General features: G+C 47.4%; 1 pseudogene; it reads left to right on the plus strand.

Annotated features, from left to right (window-relative positions):
- The first annotated feature begins 7,355 nt into the window (after positions 1-7,355).
- Positions 7,356-8,535, plus strand: LOC149347056 (putative G protein-coupled receptor Mth-like 11; annotated as a pseudogene).
- The last annotated feature ends 11,885 nt before the right edge of the window (positions 8,536-20,420 follow it).

Below are 20,420 nucleotides of genomic sequence, written 5' to 3' on the forward strand. Positions count from 1 at the left end.
TCACATGAAGGAGAGTGCCTGCAGTGATGCACGGAGTGACACTGTGGCGGTCGAGCGCCTCCTCAAGTTCCGAGAGGGTGTCAGTCACATCCGAGGATGCCTGGAGACTAAGTCTGGATACAAGCTCACTTCGGTAATAGCTAGAAAGAGGAAGAATGGCCAAGATCCAAGCTGAATACAAGATAACACGTGCTCCCAACAAGCGCCTTCCGCGCGGAATCGGTGTCCAGTTGGCGTAGAACGATGCGAGGAGAAACATTAAAAGTGTGACCACGGCGGTCGGTGACCAGAGGCTTTGGTCCCTCATATCGGCTATCGTCAACACGGCTAAAACGCAAGCCATCGCAATGGCAAGCAGTGAGAGTCCCACCTTCGACTCGATGAGGATCTCGATGAAAGAAACAGGAAGCGGGTCTCTTGTCTTTCACGTAGAACGTTTCGTACGAGTAACCCAGGACGGCCGGAATCGCGAAATATCGAGATAGCGGCTGTGTGGCAGTGGTCAGTGTTCCCGAGATGTCCACGTGACCTCTGAAGAGATCAGCGAAAAGAAGGTTCGCGTCTTTGTAGAAGTTCATCAGGAGCGTCACGTTATATCGACGGAGTGCGTACCAAATGAGATCTAATTGTCCGAAGCTGCAACTCGGCGAGATTCCGTTCATTTCTTCAACGAAAGCGCAACCTACTTTGACCAAGGTGTTCCTGAGCTGGCTCGGCTTCTGCCGGCTTGACTCGACTTCTTGCCGCCGCGTGTCGCACTGCTTCAGCTGCAGCCAGACAAGGCCGATCGTAATTGTATTCGTTGCGTTCTCAAAATCATAGCTGGCACTTCTGTCCGACTTGCACAGAAGGCGATTAAACATGTGCACCGTTTTCGTATTATCTTCTAATGGATGCCAATCATTCGAGTAGAAAAGTGTCGCATAGTTTAAAGTCTTCTGGAGGCAGGCGCACACTTCTTGGCCTACATTCCGCGGAAGGATTATGTCTACGGTGATGGTTTTTCGAGCACATTCCCGTATATGACCTGAGAAGCATATGCTAGGTACTTTCCATACTGTTGCAGTCCGCGGCGAATGACGCAGCCAGAAATAATCATTGGAATCCAATAAATTTTGGAATGTGCCAGTCGTCGTGCGGTCGTACTTGGAGATGAGGGTGCAAAGTATGTTCACTTTACAGGTGCTGTTTTCTTCTGAACATTGCGGGTGATGTTTCAATGCGTCCAGCCCTGCGAACATCAGCACAGATGAGATCGCAAGTATCAGGGGTGTTTTCCTCTGTGTTCGCATTCCTATGAGAATTTGGCTTGTGTCAGCTAGCAGAATATTCAAACTGCGCTGAATACCGTTTAGACAGTCCAGTTCAATAGGTACTAGCCAGACTAAAGAACAATTTATTTCCCCTTTATAGTTAGATTGGAGCGCTCTTTCACATAACCGTCCTTTGTCTTAGATTGTACTTAGGTGAACAGCTGCTCTCAAAGACGAATGGCGTATCCATGTACGAGGTCGACTCATAATTTACCTTCCACTCACCGAAATTTACAAAATGCTTGATCGTGTGGTCTAAGTGTTTATATGCTCCAAATATTGCGGACAAGAAGAAGAATGGAAAAGAGTGTTGCAGTTTCGGTTTTTTCAACTGAAATTAAAAATAAATAGTTTTAAGAAGGAATTTCTACACTGCCTAATTAGGGATTTGACGCTTTGCAAAAAAAAAAAAACAAATTTAGAGCATATATTTACTGTTTCACTGTAAAAGTTCGTGCCGAGTCCAGGCTCCTGCAAACTATGAGGAGTCAGCTATCCGACTTTCCATCCAAGTCAAGTTCCGCCAAACCAGCTTCCTGCAAACAAGCCCATGAGAAAGGATGACTAAGAAGAATAACAACACAGAGCTACTTTTGGTCTAGAATGCGGTGACGTGATTCCTGCGGAAACCAAGAAAAATGCTATTAACAGCCAACTTAGAAGCAGAGAGTTGCGTTTACCTTGTGTCAGTGCTTCACCGTAGAGTCCGAAATGTTCTTGAGTAGCCTCACAGTTGCCTCGGAGATAGTCTGTTATCTAAGAGGGTACTAACGGTAATGAAAATGTAGTCTTACACCATGTAGGTAGCGAGGAATAGCATTATGTAACGATTCAGTTCGTATTCATTCCATCTGGTTGTGACGTCAATCGCTTTGAAAACCACATGAATTGAGAAAGCCTAGGACCAACCATACCATCGCTGGAACCGTCGCTGACTACCCTTCAGCCACCGCATCCAGTCCAGCCGAATGACAGGAACCATGTTCTACCACATCTTAGCCGAGTCTCGGCACCCGTTTGCTTCCCTAGACAGGGTTAGAGGCAATCGATCTCGTCAGGAAATTGAAACGCGTCGTCCAACTGCGTCATCCACTAGCGAGGCACAGCTCTGTAGCGCGTTTCTGGGAGGGAGTATCGTCACGAGCGTGCTCCTGGCCCGGCCAGTTTGACATCATCCCTCGTGAGCTACGCCACCGGAAAAAGCGACCAATGGCAGAGTTCCGAATAAAATGGAACCTAAATGACTCATTATACAAAATGCCCTATTGGTGCGTGTTCCAGTGCTCTTGTGGTAGCCATGGCGACGGCTTTCTGTGTTGCCATTACCTCCAGGGAGCACGGCAAGATTTCCCGGGAATACAACGTGTAGCTTTAAGTGATCCGAATGTGGCCGCCTCAGGTGAAGTAGGGGCTGCAGAATTGCATGGACTCGAGTTATTCTTTAGCTTAAATGAAGACTGCTCTGCTCATGTGACAGCATGTGGCCCTGCCAATTTCTCGAAGAAAATTTTGAAATTGTCTGAGCTAGAACAATAAAACAAGCCTATTGGCACCCGCCGTCAACTTACGCCGTCCTCAAATGGAACGGGCGCACCAGCACCCTTCTGGCACGGCGGAAAATGCGACGCCAGTGTGAGTCTAATATTGATGAAGCAATTTCCGCCGAGCAACAATCGAAGTTTTCACCTACGGACTGCTCATTCCAGCGTACTGTAAAGAGTACGTTCGAGAAAAGGGGTTATTTACGCTCGCTCTGACATCAAGTCCAATCATCCCTTTGACAATTAAGAGCTCTTTTTAATCGCTATCCCAACGAAATGAAAATTCGCGAGTTCAGTTTTGTGAGGCACCAAAGTGAGAGTAAATTTTATCAATGCCTACTGGCGATTTCGAGACAGAGCGTTGAGAACCCGAAGTTTTCATTGTGCAGTGGAACACTAGCGGGGTTTTCATCGAGATGAGGCGTCGCGCTACAGATTACACCACATGGACAGGTTAGCTTAGAGGCTGATTTCTCTCTAAAAATCAGGCTCACTACCGCGTTACAAAAAGCAGTCTCGTCGGGTTCCGCTGCGCCGACACAGATTAGAGGTTAGCCGCGACCCGCAACAACGGCAGATGAGAACTGTATACAAAGGCCTCAGAAGAGCACTCATCATCGATACAAAAGCGGCTTCGAGTCACAGCAGCTCATGATATGATCTGAATTTAAAACGGAGAGTTAGCTCTTCCAGTGTAATCAACGGCTCTATAGGTTTAGTGGACACATTTATGTTCGTATGGCCGATCGCAGGAGCCGCGGCGGCTAGGTACCTAACGCTCTCCGGCACTGGGCACCAGATTGTGTGTTCTATCTCAGACTCTCACGTCACACCACAATGTTCGCGAGATATCAAAAAATGCCCTGTTTAAGTTAAATGCGACATAAGTGCGCTAGTGTGTTTGCCCTTGTTTAGCTTCGCTCAGTTTGTTTCGCTTTCTATAAGCTTGATATTTAGAGTCGCTCCCAAACGTTCTTGCAGTATAGTTTCTCGGCTTACCTCTTGCGATGAGCCGCCTAAGCTGCTCGTTGTGAGTCGGTACGCCGTTCCCTCCGTTCGGCGGTCTCTGAAGCCACTTGTACACGCCTCTCAACTACACGTTGCTCTTGTTTAATCAATCCATCAACCAATCAATCAATCAATCAATCAATCAAATCAGTTTTATTGCAGCGGCTAGTAAAAAATACATGCGAAACATCTGGGCCCTTAGCTTTCTCGGCTAGACTTGGTTGTTGCGTTGTTGTTGTTGTCGTTGTTCTTTTGCTGTTATTGTTTGTTTATGGCTGTTATTGTTGTTGTTGTTTTTCTTTCCTCAATTACAATTTTCATTTTCTTCATTACGGGCCATCTTTGTCTTTCTTCTTTCAGTCCCACTTCCTCCCTTCCTCTACGGTGCGGTTCAGGTGTCCACCGAGATGAAATAGAATTACTGCGTCATTTCCTTTCCTCAGAAACCGTTGCGTTAAAAGGGCAAGGCATCGCGCCGAACGGGTGGTGGCGTTGTTCCGTGGACTCCCTGGCAGCGCTAGAACACGCTGTCGCGTTCCACTCCTAAAGGCGAAGCTTAAGCGCCATTAATTAGTAGTTAATTAGTATTCAGGCATTAATCAGTAATTAACCATTAATCAGTGATTTGTCATCAATTAGTAATTAGTACTCAATTACATGTGACGCCACCAGTGCCACAGAAGCAGTGAAAGTGGTGCGGAAAACGCTTTCGCCTCTACGCACTTTAGACAGCCAAAGTGCCCCCTGAATTTTTTTCGTCTATCTGCTCCGGGCTAATGCTGGGTTGATATCAAACGTGGGTTGTGGGCCTCGATGAGATGGGTTTACGGGTTGGTCGGGGAGGGAAAATATATCTCTGATGTCTGCCAGCTTGTCGAGAAAAGCAATCGTCGTACCTTTGTTTAGGTGCCGGTATTCTTCGGTGAAGTTGGTTAGCAGCACCTCGGCTTGGCCATTTCGGATTTGGGCGACTCCCCATGCGACGCCCAGTCCTCGTTCCAGGAGCAGCTGGCTGTTCCCCTCGACGACGCCTCCGGCACTTTCGATGTCTCCAGTACCTATGCAGGCGACGAAACTCGTTCGGGGCGGCACGCTCAGTGCTTCGTCGAGGACGTCTAAGGCAACGTGACAAGTCGCGCTCGTCGCTGCAGGTATGGCTTTGTCCGTGGAAAGCTTCATCGACTCAGATCGAAGGTCGATGATCGCCCGATATTCATTCAGGAAGTCCATTCCCAAAATCAGGTCTCGCGAGCATTGCTGCAGGACCAGGAAGGTTGTAGGATAGGTTCGCCCATTTACTGTAGCTCTCGCGGTGCAGCGTCCTGATGGCGTAATAAGGTTACCACCTACGGTGCGGATCAGCGGGCCATCCCAAGTTGTTGTTACTTTCCAGAGCCGGATAGCGAGTGGCCCGCTCATGACTGAATAGTCAGCTCCCTTGTCGACCAAGGCAGTAACCGAGTGACCGTCGACCGCAACTTCAAGGTCACTTGTTCGCGTTCTTGTATTGCACGTTGTCTTTGGTGTCCGATCTCGTGTTCGTCGAGTAGTGAGAGTGCGGTGGGCGTACTCCGACGTTACTTCTCTAGCCAGTGGTAAAAGCTTCACGTCTGGTCGCGTCGTCGTCTTCGTCGGTGTTGTCGTAGTTGAGGCAAGGTCTTGCATTTTCGTCGATGAAGGATCTTTGTTCTTGCGCTCAGAAGCAACCTCACCTCCAGAGGCTGCTTCATTCAGTTTAACCTTCGGGGGCTGGGAGAGCGTCCACGCACTGCGTAGCATCGGCTAGAAGATACAAACCCCGGTGATGATGGCGACGGGGAACGTGATAGGCGGCTCGGCGATGAGTATTTTTTCGACGCAAAAATTCCTCGGTTTCGGCTGGTCACTGGCCGGGTCGGGGTCGTGGGGCGTCGTAAGAGAACCCTCGGATGCCCATTCTCCTGTATGGACAGTACCAGAGGATGTGACCGGCTTCGCCACAGTGGAAGCATAGGGCGCGGCGCTGGTCGGGAGTTCTCCACTCGTCGCATTTCCTCGGCTGTATGCGTCGCTCGTAGGATGCGCGGGATGGGGCAAGAGGGCGGCGGTCCAACGTAGTTGGCTGAGGGCGATAGGGGCTTGGGTCCCGTCGTCGATGGGCCAGACGGCGCACAGCTGGGCCGTAAGTCATGGCTGGGGGCTGCAGAGGGTGCGTGGGTGCCGGCGTCACACCGAAGGCCTGTTGAACCTCGTCCCGGATTACGTCTGTGAGCGAAGAAAGCTGCGGCTGCGTTATCGTTGGCAGCAATGGTCAGAGCTCTTCTCGCACAACTTGACGGATAAACTCCCGCAGGTTATCGTTGTGAGCGGTGTCCAGGCAGTACGCTGAGAAAACGCGCTGCTGGCGGCCCTACTGGCGGGCTCGGGCAGCAAGAGTTTTCTCCATAGTGGATGCCTCATCTACGAATTCCGCAACGCTTTTCAGTGGGTTGCGGACGAGGCCGGCAAAGAGTTGCTCTTTAACTCCTCGCATAAGCAACTTCGCTTTCTCTTCTTCCTTCATGCTCGCGTCGGCACGCCGGAAGAGACGCTTCATTTCCTCAGTGCACAATGCAACGGTCTCGTTTGGGTGTTGTATGCGAGACTGTAGCAGCTGCTGGGCTCTCTGCCTTCTCACTACGTTTGTGAAAGTGTTGAGAAGCCACGCCTTATAGGTTTCCCAGTTCGCAAGGCTGGCTTCCTCATTCTCAAACCAGACTCTTGCTGGTCCCTCCAGGGCGAAGAAGACGTACCTAAATATCATGGAATCATCCCAGTTGTTAAAGAAAGCCATACGGTCGAACTGTTCCAGCCATTCTTCGGGGTCGGCGCCAGCTAGGCGACGCGTCGAAGGTTGGTGGCACCCGGGGCTGCTGAAGAATGATTGGAGTCGTTGTCTGGGGCAAGCTCATGATGGACGTTGCTACTTGCTTTCGCTTCCGGGTAGGGTCCGGCAGAGTCCCGAACTCAGGTGCGTCCCCTAGCAGACGTCGGCTTGCACGGTGGACTGGAGTCAGGTCCTCCCTTGAATGACTCAGAGGGCTGCCGTCACGACTTGAAGAGGGTGTCCGGTACATGGAAGGGTACCCAGCACCTCCACCAGATGTCACACGTCCAGGCGGTCAGGAAGACAGCAACGAAACTTGCAAACGAAGCTCTTTATTTGGGCAGACTTGTGTCCACGAAAGAACTAAACAGAACGGCAGTGGCGTAAGCAACAAATGTGCTCGTCAGTCACCGAACTACGAATTCCAGCCGCTCACGGCATCGCTCAATTTAAAGCCGGCAAGGAAACTTCGAGATAACCTGTCAAGATCATCTACACGCATCTGGAAACACGTACATGCAGATCTACATGGCTGTGATCAATCGAGATTAGTCAGGCAGCTTCTCGCGTCACGAACAAAAATGATAACACCCGTTTCCTGCGGCTTTGAGCGCGAATCAACGGACACTACAATGATACGTGGCAATATCTAACGGCGCTAACGTATACCGACTGTCCTGTAGCCCCGCTCTGCACTTAAGCAACGTCAGTGTGGTGAGCCGGAAGAAAGGAGGACCTCCTAATTTGGCCGCCTTGTTCAAGCCTGTGGTTAGTACGCCAAGTTGCTACGCCGAGCACGACAGTCACTGCTACATAAGGTACGCGCGAAGCCTTTACACCGTCATCGGGAGGTCGGGAATTGGTGGTGTGTTTAACGAGACACCATCGTCAAAGACACCGCCAAAGACACCAGAACATGAGCCAACGATCCACTACAACGTCCAGCACTAGATCCCAACGGTGTGCATGTCGATATCCATACTCTGCCTCACCATAAAAGTGGTCGTGTTCTGTGCCTACCGAGAAGCGCGCAGTTTCTCATCCAGGTGCACGTCGTGCCTATCAGTGACGCTTTTGTTCACTCAACTGCTCTTCCTTATCACTGGTTGCGTAGGTCTTCCACCCGTAGCCTGCGCAACCACTGCTGTTCTTATCCACTACGGATTCCTCTACACTTTCCTCTGGACGACCGTGCTAACGTTCGACATCTGGAGGAGCGTGACAGCAGTGAAGCTCTCTTCAACCCGTGAGAAGACCTTAGCCATCTATGGCCTCGTCGCCCGGGCCTGCCTATGGTCCTAGTACTAACGGCTGTCGGCGAGCAAGTCGCGGCACCATGGTCGCCCATGTCACCAAGCTACGGCAACCCGACTTGCTGGAGCAACTTCTGGGGTCTAATCGTCTACTTCCTGGCTCCCATGTCAGTACTTCTGCTCCTGTGCCTGTTCTACTTCTGCACGGTGTCCTACGTCCGCAGCACATCTTCTGCAGCCGGAAGCACTCGGGAGGACACAGAGTTGAGCGGGACTTCCGGAAGCCGCGCCAGGCAACAGCGTAATCATGCTGCACTGTACGTTCACCTTGCGCTTATAATGAGCCCCCGTGGGCCGTTGAGTTCCTGGATACTTTCCTGCAGTTTACTGCAATCGACTCCATAGTGAACGTTCTGGTAGGACTTGAAGGGGCATACCTGTTCTTCGCGTTCAAAGATTATCGCTACTTGTGCTCCCCGGCGCAGACGCGCTTGGAACCGAGACCACTGACCAGTAGCCGTGCAACTTCGAACTCTGACGTCTCTTCGTCCAAAAAAAGTCGACTCTCAATATGAAAGTGACGTAAAAAGAGAATGTTTACAACTGGAAATCTCGCGTATCGCGCGTGTGGCGTTATGATTCTTTGCAGTCGTTGAGAGATTGTCGACGTGTGGTGGCTGATGACTTTTATCTGAACTGCGTAGCAGTATCATCACGTCGGCAGGACCATCTTTGGACCTCAGAGTGCTCTTAAGACATCTGATATGTGTTTGAGGCTAATTAAGTCTTTTCATATGTGTGCTCTTATCAGTGACCATTGGGAGTTGAAAAAGCAGTGCAAACCACAATAAACCACACAATAAATATTTATTTTGATGTGTGTTGTCATTCACGCTGGCGTCAGAAGTACGGCGCCTGTGTGCAAACGCCATTTTGCACATCCGATGGCGGGTGCCGGGTCTGAGAGCTGTATTTCACAGTAAAACCATAAAAGGACTTGCTACGCTTCGTCCTTGCTAAACGGACGAACGGACGAACACGAACGGACGTTCCATTTATACGCTAAGTGCTGATAATCAGCAGTATTTAGTAGGGGATCGCGTAACCTGGCTGATATGTGTTGGAACCGCTGAAACCTGGAGATCGCCAGCAGACTGAAATTCGGGACGGGATGCGTTACTGGCCCGTCAAGAGCTGACCTTGCTAAATAATCAGCCACCTCGTTGGAATGAATGCCTGCATGACCAGGAATCCAGACAAAACGGACCTCCTTTAAAGTGGACGGGACAAAAAATCGCAGGAAGCGGCACAAAAAATCTTTTTGGGAAGTTTCAATGGAGACTAAAACTGACAAACAATCAGCCAGGATGATCACGTGAGATACATGACACGGAATTTTGTGCAGGGCCATTCCAAGAGCAAAAAATTCCGCAAAGAATATGGGGATATAATCTGGGATGCGGACAGAATAGCTCCATGCCAAATCCTGCGAAAAGATGCCAACTGCAGCTTTTTGGCCGCTGACGGAGGCATCAGTAGAAAGCACCACATGATGGGGGAATTCCGCTATATGACCAGAAAGAATGCCGTTTAAAATGTTTGTGGGCATGTGTTTCGCATGAGATGGGAAGATGTGGTCAAAATGGAATTCCACTGCTGCCGGCGTGTCGTCAACCCACTGCAAGGAACTGAGATCAACACCAATCGTTGTTAAAAGTTTCTGCGTTAAGGTAATTTGTGGCATTTTATATCGTGGCCAATGTTGGTAAAAAAATAAGGCCTGCTGAGACACAAAAATAGGAGTACTGACATTAGTCATCGGGTCCAACGACCTGAGGAAAGTTCGCACCGTGAGTATTTGAAAGCGGGAAATTAAATCGGGCATACTGGCTTCGAGATAAAGCAGGGCGTTTGAAACTGATTTTGGCAGACCAAGGCAGAGACGTAGAGCACGCCTTTCCAGTAAGATTAAGGGTTGGACCTTGTAGTTTGCGCTACCAGAGAACAAAACGCAACCAAATTCAAGTATAGGTCTTACATAAGCTTTGTAAAGTAACAATAATGTGTCGCGGCGCATCCCAAACCTTTTATTGGCGATTCGTGTCAGCCGGCCTAGAGCGCGTTCTCCTTTACGCATGTTGTTCTTGATATGAAGGCTCCAATCTAAGGTTGGATGGTAAGTAACACCTAGATATGTAACAGATTCCACTTGTGGAATCAGATTAGAGTGATGGGCTAATGAAATGTACAAAGGCGTGTCTGGAGGAAATACCAGTGTGCCACATTTGTTAACATTCAGGGATAAATTAATACGGTGCAACCAAAGTCCAAGAGCATCCAAATATCCCTGCATAATCTGGTAAAGCGAATGGATATCCGTGGCCGAGGCGAAAAAAGCTATGTCATCTGCATACACAAAAACTGTTATATCAGGACGGATGGGGATGTCACTGACCAAAATATTAAAAAGCAGCGGTGATAGTACAGAGCCTTGCGGCACTCCTCTTGATTGATGGTAAGTATTAGAACGTAGGGTACCCTCTGCGCAGTAAAAGTATCTGTCCTTTAGAAATTCAGATATCCATGCATAAATGTAGGTTGGAGGATGTAACTGCGCAAGTCTGTCAAGTAAAATAGTATGTTCTACACTATCATAGGCCTTTGCTACATCAAGAGTCACCAAAGCTGAAACTTCTCTTCTGCGTATCGAGAGCCGGATTCTACTCTCAAGATCCACATGCGCGGTCCATATAGAGCATCCGCGACGAAAACCAATCTGTGCTGGGCTGAGGCCATTAACATCCTGAACATGTTTTGTGAGACGGCTGTGCACTACCCTTTCAATTAATTTGACTAAATTTGAAGTTAGTGCAATTGGCCGAATATTGTCTAAAACGTACCCTTTACCAGCATCTTTCCTCAATAAAATAATTTTCGCCATCTTCCAAATGCTTGGAATCCATGCATTGTTCAATGAAGTATTGACAATATCTAAGAGGTTGCTTGTGAAATCCTGGGCTAAAATTTTAATCATACCAACAGTGACACCATCTTGCCCGGGAGCTGCAGGGTGCATCATTGCCAGGACTGAGAGGAGCTCTGCCGCATCAACCTCGGTATAATCTGAAGAGGGTGTGATTGAGCGCAGAGGGACATTTCTTTGAGTCTGGAAACGTACTGCGAGTCCCTGAGCAATACTATCCAGGGTTTCCTGAGCCTGTTGGGGTGATAACACTGTTGAAGAAGTAAGGTGAGGGACTGGAGAACTCTTGTTACGTTCCATAAATCTATACAGGGCCTTCCGATTACGAGGATTTGAAAGATAAGTGTTCAAATTTTGGTTATAGTCCTCCTTGGCTTTTGCAATTGTTTTTTTGAAAGATGCAGAGAAAAATTTGTAATTTAACCAATTTGCTGGACTCTGGTTGCAGGATAGCCTCTTCCAGGCCGCTTTTCTGCAACGATAGGCCTTCTCACATTCTTGTGTCCACCAGGGAGACGGCTGTTTATTAGAGACTGCTGCGGGCACAGTGAATATTGCATGGTCTACTGCACTTTGCAAAAATGAAACCGCCTGCTGAGCTCTGTCATCCCGGCTAGTACTGACTATAGAGGCAAGTGAGGCGGACATCAAACTTTTATAAATATTGTGGTTGACAAATTTATGGTTTACACAACTATTTTTGTGCGGAGATAACCGGATAGTGAAAGTTATAGGAAAGTGGTCACTAGAAGTACCCGAATCTTCTGTCAACCAGTCAGTCACCTCAAGCCTACCTGCCGATAATGTTAAGTCAATGGCTGAGTGAGCACCGCCTCGCATAAATGTTATATCTCTTGAATTACAGCAGCGTACAGCATTTGCAGACAGCCACGACCAGAGAAGCTGGCCGCAGGAATCAGTGCGACTTCCCCATTCACTGTGGTGGGAATTAAAATCTCCCGCAATAACTACACTACTTGCGCCAGCCACCAAGCTGTCTAAGCAGTCTGTCCTCTGTACACCTAAAGGAAAGTAGGTATTAGCAATTGTAATATCAGCACACTGCGGAAATGAAATTTTGAGCGCTAAAAGCTCACAGTCAGGGAGAAGAATTTTGTTAGAGATAGATGCCTGATGACATATGTGTTTAGAAAGCATGATTACCAATCCGCCTCCCCTACCAGCATTTCGATCTAATCTGAAAACTCGAAAGTTTTTCATTGAAAATGATTTATAAGGCGATAACCACGTTTCTTGTAAAAGCACGATATCAGGGTTGTGTTTCCGAATAAGTAGTTCTAGATCTGGAAGAGAAGAGAATACAGAGCGGCAATTCCATTGTAACACTTTGATACCTGCCATGATTACTGACCAATTGAAGAGGCAGACACCACCTCTTTGAGGATATCAACATTGGGAAGAAGTTTTGGTGATCCTTTTCTAGCTTTCATCTGATGAGAACTAGATTTAGATGGAGACGAGGAAGCACGACGCTTCTGCGTGGAACACGACATTTCAACATCTGTTGTGCATGCATCGGTACAACATGCATTGCTAGGAAGAGAGATGTTAGGTGGGACCTGGGAAGCATCAGGAGGTGATGCTGAGCTGCTAGCAGTAGCGGCAGAAGCTGAAACAGACACCGGCTTCGCTGCCAGAACGGATGGAGATGGTGACACAGATTGAACTGCAATAAACTGAGCCAACGCCTCAGAAAATGTGTTTAGCATACGCTCAACAACATTGTTAAGGGCTTTTTCTACAGTGCAGACAATGGAGGCAGTCAAGTTGGACTCAATATCCCCAACAGAAGCGCGCACACGACTAGCGTATGAATCCTTCTTCCTGTTAAGAAGAGCGTAAGCATCGGCTCTTGAGCACCGCTTCTCTTTGATTATGTCTAACAAGCTGCGCTCCTCACTGCGTTTTGCGCAGTCGGCATCATCTGCTGGGTGGTTATTACTGCAGAGGCAACAATGAGGCTGTTCTGAGGTGCAGTTATCCGCAGCATGACCTTCGCCACACAAACGGCAGCGGGTCTCTGACTTGCATGCTTTGCCGCTATGCCCGAACCGCCAACAGTTGGTGCATTGAAGTGGGCGCGGTTGCAGAGTGTCTACACGGTATACAATAGGCCAGATTTTTAGTTCAGTAGGGCAGGAAGTGCCAGCAAAAGTTGTTATTACCGATTCAGTAGCAACACGCGAGCCGTTTATTTCTCTACTGCACCGATATACCGAAAGGACTCCAACACCTGCATCCTGAAATTCTTCTAGAATTTCTTGCGGGGAAGATGCTGGGTCCACACCGCGTACAATGCCCTTGACGCATGCAAGTTGCTCTGGAATGAATGCTTTTACCGGTAGAGAACTGAAAATTTTGCACTGCAGCAAGTCAGCCACGCAAGCGATAGACGATTTGCAGACAATGCCTCTACGGCCAAATGGGCGCACTTCAGAGATCTGAAGATAGTTGGCTGTCAATGATCGTAGTTCCTGTTGAATAACTTTGGGTGTTTTCATTTGGATCGCCCCCTCACCGATTGGGACGAGAGCCACAGGAATTGCCTCAATGCCATTTTTCTGGAAGCACTCAAGCGGCAGGCTTTGGGCTGGCAAGCTGGCAAACCAAGCTGCCGACCCTCCACCTGGGGAGGTCAAAGACATCTCACTGCGAAACGCCCCCTCAGGTTCACATTAACCTAACCTGAACCTAAGCCTTGGCCAAAAACCCCCCACCGTAGAACGGCCTCACCAGTGAAGAGCAATCCGGAACCACCAGGAGAAGCAGAGTCCAGCAGCACAGTCCAGAAGCAGCAGCGTTCGAGCCACGTCGAACACACACGTCAGCACTCAAGGGAAACCGCGCGTGGAAGATCGCAAGCAAGGGGATCAGTTCTTCTTCCTTCTCTTTGCGCTTTCAGAATCGCTGCTTCATTTCTTTTTCCTTGGATGCAGAACGTTACAGGCGCCAAGCCGCGTATAGTTGCCCGATATGCCGTAGCTTCCGCTCTCTAACCAGGTTCAGCAGTAGTTAAACCGCACCTATTTTTTTCTTGGAGGCAGAGATTAGTAGCAAATTCACTGAAATATGAGCTTATCAAGTTCAGTAGCTTAGTATAGTTGCCTGTGCCCATGTCAATTACATGACTTTGCACCACCTTAGGTTGTTTTTCTAAAACGTTTTTTCCTTGATTCGTTTTGCAACCCCTAGCGAAATAAAATCAAGTTGGAAAAAGAGATAGGTTGTCTGGTAAAAAGGTAAAAGCATCTTATGTGTTCGGTCAGCTGCTGTGTTCGCTTTTAACTTTTGAAATCTGAATCAAGCCTAAGAAGGCCGCCGGAAAGGGAGCTGCTCGCGACGTCTGCGCCAATTATTGCCACAGAACGCATAGAAAAGATGAGGTACCCATAAAACAAGCAATCAGAATCAGTTCTTCTGCATGCAACGCCCCTCTTAGCGTAATTCTTCTGTCTATTCTTTCATTTAAAATTCCCCAAGCAACACTGCTAACCGAGCAAGAAGCGGTTATGTCCAACCGACTACATGAAACTGTGAGAAGTGCTGACACCTAAGCATTAAGCAATCAATAAACTAAAGCTGTTGTATTGCTCAAATGTGAATCGAAAGAGATTTGACACAGCTAGGACGTAGCAAAGAGTGGGCATATTGCTTGCGTATGGTCTAGCACTGTTTGCACCAGGCACTCTTTCGAATGCCTAGAACTCTTGCTCTCCGTGACAGGGAAGTAATGTTTATTTTCTTTATTCGCGGCGTATGAACTACGTGTCAGCGCTTCCGTCTGCATATATCGTCACAGGAAGTGAATAAGAAACACCCTGTTTATATTCCGCCGGTGGTAACAGGCGCCTAGCAAATAAATGATGAGGCGTCCCAATTTCGCCTAAGAGACTTTAAGTAGCATCTTAAGAGAACGCGTGTTCTTTTTCGCGTCTTCGCTTCATCAGTGAAGACTGCTGTTGGGGCAGAACGCGGCTGCATGGAGCAGCGCGAAATGACGTAATGCTTTGAGGGAACCCTTGCTGTTCTACATCCTCAACTTACAAACAGCAGCGGCGCTGGATGTCACGTTCTTGGAGCTTCCTGAGCAGTTTGTCGTTTTGAATCGCAGTGTTTTAAGGTATGCAAGACTTGTCGGTGCTAGATCCCAGGAGCTCGTTGCATATTTCAGGTTAATCTCTGAGGTTTCTCATACCACTCAGTTCAAACCTCCTTTCTCTGTAAGGGAATCCATGGCATCTTCCTTCAGCTGCGCGGACGAAGGAAGATATTCGCACAGATTTGTTCCTAAATAAGTGTATTAGGAGAAATGCACTGAAGGGAAAGAGAAGGTTCAGACTTAAGTCACAACATAGCACTCAGGCGGCTAAAATTTCTTGGGCCCGTCTAACCAGGGCCATACGATGATCCAGCTGTTCTAACGTAGCCCAGGCGTTTCAGGAAAGAAGAGAGGTAAAGAAGGGCTTTTTATTTTCGTTTCACTGCTGAGGCATTCATGACAACCTAGCTCTAGACGCAGCGTGGCATTTATCTTAAACAAAACACTCAAACGACCCGCCACCATGGCTGTGTGGTTTTGTTTGGCGTTCGGATGCGTATCCCAAAGGTCGTGGCTTCGGTCCCGAAAGCATCGGTCGTATTCCTATTTAGGCGAATTAGAAAAACGCCCGTGTGATATGCCATGTCAGAGCACGATAACGAACACCAGGTGGTCGTAATTAATATGGAACATTCCCCAACGGTGTCCGCCACAGATTAGGTGGCGCTTCGGGACGTGAAACCCACAAGTTGCAATTTAAGGTCAGAAAGTTTCTTACTTCAGAAATAAGGATGCATCTCCTTGAGGTTCACAAGACATCTTTCTTTGGAGTTTTTTGGGGTTCACGAGATAAAGCAGATACTGGATGTTTAATATACCAGCTTGAAATCAAGAAAGCAAAGAAAAAAATGAATATTCTGGCGGCATCTTTCTAAACTAATCATCCCGGAGCTCTGAGTCACGTTCCTCAGTGGGTCCACCATCGCGCTTGGAGAGTTCCCCGCACTGTGGGAGCTCAGCATCAATAGTCAGCTGCAATCTAGCGCTGTGTTTCGAGGGCCCCTGCGGTGGACAATCGATCTGTAAAGTTATTGCATAGTGCGACGAAAACTACAGCTACTAAAAGCGCTTAGAAACTTCTCGGTAATAATAGCAGCAGTGACCTAGTGGCTTGAGGATCCGCTTCTAATGCGGGAGGTGAGGAGTTAGATCCTTAGTGTCCCCAGTTCTTCGTTCCCCTTTGAAGTGGGTACAAGCTTTTTCACGACCTATAGGTCAACTTCTTCTGGGTGGAAATGCTGTCTAAGAAGTTCCACCCTACCTTGTGCCGGTCAAGCCCGTCAACCACGGTGCCTTTCTCCAAGGTGCTCTTGAGCCATTAAAAATCCAGCCTCGTCGAATTTCGTTGGAGGCGAAATTCTAGAGGTCCATGTTCTGTGGGATGTGAGTGCACGTTAAAGAACCCCAGGGGGCCGAAATTATCCGGAGCCTTTCACTACGGCATTCCTCATAGCCTGAGTTGCTTTGAGACGTTAAACCCCAAAATTAAGCTAGAAATTCAATTATTACCACTACCAGCGCCAATATTTACTCTATCCTCATGGTGCCTGTGATGTTGCTCTGTGAAACACCGGAACACATCAGAGCTTTGATAAATTACGGGAAATATATTTGTGGGCGTGCAATTCAGTTAAGTGTAGTATTGTTCTGCTTATTAAATTTCAGTGCAACTTTCCTGCGCAGCAATCTCACAAATTTTATGAGGATAAGCTCCAGTGCTTATGCAATGGTCGTCTTGCGAGAAACCCTAATATTCACTCACGCATGCACCGTGCAAAGAACTACGGCATATCCTGCGCACTTTATCAAAATGTCAAACAGGCCTCCGTGGCCCTTCTTAACTATAGACAAGGCCTACCGACAGTTCTGCTCTAAGTGCTCGAACCAAAAGCTCAGCCTTGCATTGTCCACAGAGGAGAACGGTAAGAGATTACGCAGGTGTACAAAAAGCCGAAGTGACGCCGTGCTTTGTGAAAGCCGCCCCGGCTTGTAGCTCTAAAAGGAAAATGGGGTGGGCGTTTACTGAATCGGGATAACGGACGGAGTAATGGAAAGAGGCGGGTGCCGGCGGTGAGCAGCATTAGGAAGGGGAAACTGAGAGGAGCAGGCCTGCACAATGTAGACTGTGGCGTCGGGGCTGTCCTGACAGCATTCATCGAATGAACGGCTCTACCTTTGATGTGCGCGCTATGGCCTACCTTGCTTTGAAGTCATAGTGCATGGAGGTGCCCGATGAAAATAAATAAAGTCACAAAAATGAATAACAAGCAAATAAATTATGTGTACAGGAACGCTAAACCAACTGAAGAGAGGAACCAATAACTGCCGGCACTTGGAGCGGTTTTTCGGGTTTTAGAATCTGGCACGCTTCTTTCGCCCACTACTCAGGAAAACTAAGTTTTCTTTTTTAGGGCCTGGCAGAAAATTTCACAAACAGCTTTCATTTTTTCATTCGGCATCCAATGATGCCATTCGGTATCCAAGTAACAAAGCGCTTTATAAAAAAAATGAAGGTCAGGTTGCGTAGTTAGGCCAAAAGCGAATTGGCGCTTTTGCGCTGTGGAACCGTTCTTTAGCATTGTTTATCTTGGTTCTGCATTGTTTATTATCGTGGTTCTGCTTGTTAATCACGATATCGCTTATGTGATTAAAGTTTCATATCAAGTGTGTTCTGTGTGTTCTGTTTGCTTGCATGACATGGATGAACCACAATAGAAACATGACACAATGTTTATTGCAGTCGTTCTGTGCATGCATGTCATTCACGGCACCCGTTCTGCCGAAAGTCCGGCGTCTTCGGCGTCGGCGGCAGTGTTCTGAGCGGAAAAACAAGTGGCCACCTGCCACTTTGGTCACGTGACCTTGTGGCGGCATCACAACCTGTTCATCATGGCTGGTGCCCAACGCCTCCTCACCGGAACAGAAGGACTTTTTTTTTTGCGTGAATGTGGGTTTCAGTTCTAGCCACTAACAACCTAGGAGAACAATGAAGGGAGTTGTTATTCCTTGTAATTTACATTAGTGCAGCCATGCGGCTAGAGAATGGAAGAGTTAAATGTATTTCTGAAAGCCGACGTTGTATCGAAAAAAAAAAATTCTTGGACCGGCGCTCGAACCTGAGACCATTCCTTCCCCGAGATTGCCGTTCTACCATCCTAATCTAACTATAGGGCGGCTAGTATTTGCAGAGCGAGGCCGAATTATTACCAGCGGGTGTCGGAAGTGACATTAGCTCCTAGAATTTGGGGAATTTTTTAAATATGGAGTGGGTTTCAACCAAGAGAGAAATTACTCATTAGTACCCCCCTAAACACAGCTGCACGGATATAGTAGAAAAGTGCGAAGCTTCTTCCACAGTTATTCTGTTGTTATTGCGCAATGTACAATCTGCGCTATAAAGACATATGCAGAATTATTTCTATTTTGTTGCTATACCTCTTTTTCATTCCGTGGACATTAGATAGCTCGTCCAGTAGCCGGGCATTATACAGCATGCAAGCAGTCTATAAGGTTTGTCTTTGGGCTGTCTATGCGCAAACCGAAGCTATATAGCTAGTTAAGTTTCGTTATTGGCACGCTGGCACCTTCAAAAGACGCCCGTTGTATCAAAGCACCTAGCATCGTGTGCATGAATTCTTTGTCGAAAGCTGAATACTTCAGGGAGAAAAAATTGGAAGGGACACTCAAGCTTCACTTTAAGGGTATGGCGCAGCCGCGTTAATGAGTGAATTCCCGTACACGCACAAGGACACTCCCTGAATTACATTCACAGATCACCGGAGCTGTGCGCGAACCCTCTATGCGAGAAGCCTCGAGGGCAGAGACTCACGAGTCATGAGTCGTGGGTTCGGATGCCACCGGCAACATGTGGTTGTTTTGTCTTCTGCTTTCTAATAAATTCTCAAATAATTGAACCATTAACCGTCCATTGATCAACATCAAGCTATAAAAAACATCTGCTATGCTCCTTCGTTTCGGGGAAAGCTGGTTTGCGTCATGTGTGTTCAGTGAGTGTAGTTAGCCAACTGTGAACTCCAGTGCAACATTTACACCTTTACAAAAAAAACATCTTGTCCCGTTCTCTCAGTCTGTGAGCACTGCTCCATTAATCAACACGAATATAAAACCAGAGGCCTTTTTTTAAGGATTGGTGACAGAAACCCGCTACAAAACTACGTATTTGAAGGAAGAGCCCATAGTTTCTTTGTTTCTTTCTTTCTTTCTTTCTTTAATCTTTCTTTAATCTTTCTTTAATCTTTCTTTCTTTCTTTCTTTCTTTCTTTCTTTGTTAGGGGTTAACTTTATTTCTTGTAAAGCTAGAGTAAATTATCTCGCTGTGATGGAAGAGAAAATAGGGAGATGCACGGCTTGCCCTAAAAAAGATAAAAAGTGTCATGCGCCACTCTCTCTCTCTCTCTCTCTCGGGTTTTTTTACCAGGGAGATGAGGTAAACATTTACGTAAACAACAGCGCAAGCGACCTATCATGCATCGCTCGTGTCACCAACCAAAACATTACCTTGCTACGAAAACGGTGCCAGGAACAGGGAGGGCATACACAAAATGCCTCTGCTTTGGAAGCATCGCGTGCTAGATAAAAAGAAGATTACTTCATGTAGTACGCAGACAAACTTCTCCACAAACACAAGTGAAATGGGCAATATTATTATTATTTTGTGCCACAGAACACTCAACGCATCCATGAAAGGGTAGTGCATATTTTAGCGGAATCAATACAGCCCTGTAATCTTTTTTTCCACTGACAATGAAAAAAATAACACTTCAATGCCGATGCCAATTACTACTGAAAGCAAGTGGAATACCTTTTTTTGTATTGCTGAACATGATAAATGACATCATTCAGTAGGCTGCAAAAGGACAGGCACAATGCCTTCCTTCAGTATCCTACTTCCTAAGTTATTCAACAGGTCTCAATTCATCGCTTCACTCTGAAATTTGGCCCTGTAAACTTCGTCCATGCATTCGCATATTTCATTTTCTGCAAGAACCCGACGTTTCAGTGTGGACTTGTATTGTCATTCGGTTTGGCAATTTCACATATTCTTCAGTCTGTGGTTAAACACACCTTCATGTTCATTTCTAACAAAAGAGGTCGCTAAATATCACCTTGAATTGTCTCCGAAAACGAAAGGAGCCTTGTGCGCCAATGTTTGTGTATGAATGCCTGAAGTTCTCGTTCCCATGGCAATAAGGCAACCAGCGTTAATTTTGCACGAAAACACTCCACAGACAAAGCAGCGTTGTAAAGGAAAGGGAGTTTTTATTTTGCTGCTTGCATCGCTGATCGAAAAAGTTCGATCGCAAAAGAGCCGCGACTATTTTCTCCTTCGACCGCCT

The sequence above is a fragment of the Amblyomma mixtum genome, chromosome 4, assembly GCF_055824585.1.
Source record: "Amblyomma mixtum isolate Tamu chromosome 4, ASM5582458v1, whole genome shotgun sequence".
Classification (NCBI taxonomy): domain Eukaryota; kingdom Metazoa; phylum Arthropoda; class Arachnida; order Ixodida; family Ixodidae; genus Amblyomma; species Amblyomma mixtum.